The 3,437-nt window shown below is 48.1% G+C and overlaps 1 pseudogene; it reads left to right on the top strand.

The window, feature by feature from the left end:
• Positions 1-668: 668 nt before the first annotated feature.
• LOC116378407 (fibropellin-3 pseudogene) lies at positions 669-3,185 on the top strand (annotated as a pseudogene).
• Positions 3,186-3,437: the final 252 nt, after the last annotated feature.

Raw genomic sequence — 3,437 nt, 5'->3', positions numbered from 1 at the left:
ATATGTCTGTTTTTTATGTTTTAAGTTGTTGCTTTTGTTTGTTTTTTAATGCTACAGCAGAACCAATTGGGTCAAATAAAGGTCTTTGACTTTTGACTTTAAAGCTACTCGTTCATTCTCAATCCCATCTTTAATTACAAACGTCAGTGCCTCGATGAACTATGAGATGCACCGGGCTTTTTTTCAGTGTATTTGTAACCAAGTATTTCAGCATCAATTCCTAAACCTGGTAAAACACACGAAACACGAGCAGGAACTTTTTTGTAGGATATCATACTCACCGCTGTATGAGGACACTTTGCATATAGTTTGAAGCGTAGGCCGTCGGTATTTGACGAGTTGGGAGTGAGAACGTGTTGGAAGCAGCAGCTGTGGGAAATGTTGGCAGTGACTTCACACATTCAGATCTGGTGCAGCTGTAGAAGAGTGATCAGTATATGAGAGTGGACTATGAACAGTAATGATGGAGTACATACATGCATTGTTTCCTGTAACACTCTTGCACATGTGTGGGCAAATGGAGTCCTGAGTCTGCCAGTAACAATGACAACTTCTGATTTATCCCGGGACTCCTTCAGGAAACACTACTCTGTAATACACACATATTGTTCTTAAATGCATTAAGTAGTCCTCAGCATAACATTCCGTTTGCTTTTATTAGGAACGTTCTGCACAGCCACTTCGGACAAATGTCTGTCTGCACCCTGCCAGAATGGAGCTACCTGCGTGGACGACATGGATGATTACGCCTGCATCTGTGCCCGAGAGGGGGTCCTACACATGGGCAAAAACTGCGAAGAGCTCTATGACGCCTGCTCCTTTGCACCGTGTGAGGACTGCACCAGCACCACTGGCACCGCGGAGTACCACTGCATCTGCCCGGACGGTCTCACGGGGGACAACTGCACGGAGGAGGTGGACGAGTGTCAGAGCAACCCGTGCTCCGAACCCCGCTCCCTGTGCGTGGACCAGCCGAACGGATACTTCTGCAGGTGTCCCGCTGGGTACGGGGGATTGGGCTGCAGGACGCACGTGACCGACTGCGTTGACGAACCCTGCAGTAACAACGGAACCTGCGTGTTACGACCGGAGGGCTTCGAATGCCGCTGTGTGCCGGGGTTCGAAGGGAAGGCCTGCGAGGAGGACGTCAACGAGTGCTCGTCAGAGCCCTGTCAGAACGGGGCCATCTGCATGGACGGAGTGGCAGAGTTCCACTGCTTCTGTGTGCCAGGTTTTCAGGGTTACACCTGCGAGATCGACATCAACGAGTGTGCCTCACGGCCCTGTGAGAACAACGGCACCTGCATCAATGAGAAGGACCACTATGAGTGCGAGTGCCTGGAGGGCTTTGCAGGTACATCCAAATGTACACACACACACACACACACACACACACACACACACACACACACACACACACACACACACACACACACACACACACACATTTTTGGCAGATGTCCTTTCACATTTCAAACATACAGTTATCCGTCAACTGTTGCTGTTTGCATTTTGTAATTTACATTGCCACAATTTGGTGGCTTTGGGGTATGTAGACAGGAAGTACAATGTTGCAGTGAAGGCAGTCCCCTTTCGGTCGGTACCCTCTGTACAACACATCAGTATAGGGGAACGTGTCCTCACGAGATCACCCCGAAGAAAGCCTGTCAGGGACGTTGTCAACAGCCTCTTCTCTTCAGTCTCTTGTTTGCCGTTTACCTCGTTTAATCTCACGACAGCAAAACCCTCGATTTAACTTTCCAACAGGGGGGGGGGGGGGGGGGGAGCTGCTTGTTAGTTAAAGGTTTTCCCAAGCCACTCCACGAAAGTATATTCGATCACCATCTGATCAGGCAGGTCGCATCAAGGGCGCGAAGTGTGGACACACATATGCGGACGCAGCTGAGTTCTGATCTGGCACATCCAATCACAATAGTTGCATTGAGAGGACAAGTGTAACTACGGCCAGAAGGCCTCTACACAATGTTGGCGTGATGAATAAACAACACAAAATACTTTCTTGTCAATATTACATGTCTAGGGTTTTTATTGTGAAAGGTAAGAACAGAAGGAGTGGATCTGGTCTGAAAGGAGTAATAAAGATGACTGTCTTGGTTCGGACCATTGAGCATTGTTGTTGTACAATATAGTACACATTTTGAATATGCACATTCTGCACAGCGTGATTGGTTGACGCCTTCATTTTGAATGCGAAAGCGATGCTTTTTACGACGCTGTGTGAAAGTATTCATAACAAAAACAACAGTTCTAAATAAATATTTTGAGTGCACAGTAATATAACTCCATATTGCCTCAGCCTCCTGCGTGCGTGTTTGGAGCTGTGAGTGTAGATGTTTAATATTATGTCATCATTAATCATCTCCTCGAGCAACACGTATTTGAGCCGAGACAGGGACGTTCTGTTCGCTGACAGCGTTTTATTTGTTTTTCTACTCCGTGTTCCTCGCAACCATTTGTTGTTTCCAAAGTGTTCCGTTTGTTCCCGATAAACTGGGCATGGGGAGTATTTTAAGTGTGCCGTGAGATGCTGCTAGTCAGACGTCTTATCTGCGGGTCAGATAACCTCTCCGTGCAGAGTGAGAAGAAACACTCCCGTCTTGCTTTTTCTTGCACTCCCCTCTCTTCTCCACGAGCCTGCTCTGTGTCAGAGGAGCTCCGTGTTATCTGCGAGCAGTGGAGTGGATCGGCACCGCTGCATTCCGCCGGCACGCTATCACTTTGTTTGGAGAATGTAAAGACGGGCTTTTTATCACCGCTGGTATCTGGAGACCAGAATAGACAGACTGACACAGACATTGATGATATGGACAAAAAAAATGTGACCGATCATTTGGCTATAAACTGCAGCTTCATTCCATCATCACTATCACCATCATCACTTTTCACATGTCTCTTTCTCATTACAAGTTGTTCTTGTCCCCCCCCCCCCACACACACACACACACACAAGGAGTCAACTGTGAAACCGAGATCGATGAGTGCGGGTCCGGCCCCTGTCACAACGGGGCCACCTGCCGCGACCTGATCGCCGCGTACTCCTGTGAGTGTCTCCCCGGGTTCGACGGCGCCGACTGCGAGGTCGACGTGGACGAGTGCGCCAGTGAGCCCTGCCGGAACGGAGCCGTCTGTCACGACATGGTGAACAGGTGGGAGCTGAATGCGCTGTAGGAGTTACAACAGTGATAGACCTGTGCAGGGTTTGGGGGGTTGGTTGGCAATGTGCTGCTTCATCAGATGGTCCCCCCTGTTAGTGATGTTGTACCAAACCTCAGGTTGTGCCTCTTATTTATTATCATTATCACAGAGCTAAACATTCGTTTTTCTGACAAATTAATAGGCAAATCTTTGAAAATACAATATATAACAGCGCTTACCAATATACACTTTATGCTCACTACAAACTATGTTTCTAAAGG

Source organism: Anarrhichthys ocellatus, unplaced genomic scaffold (assembly GCF_004355925.1).
Source record: "Anarrhichthys ocellatus isolate YVR2014 unplaced genomic scaffold, GSC_Weel_1.0 scaffold2541, whole genome shotgun sequence".
NCBI lineage: Eukaryota > Metazoa > Chordata > Actinopteri > Perciformes > Anarhichadidae > Anarrhichthys > Anarrhichthys ocellatus.
Note: the sequence above shows the minus strand (reverse complement) of the source record. Positions and strands in the feature narration are given on the sequence as shown.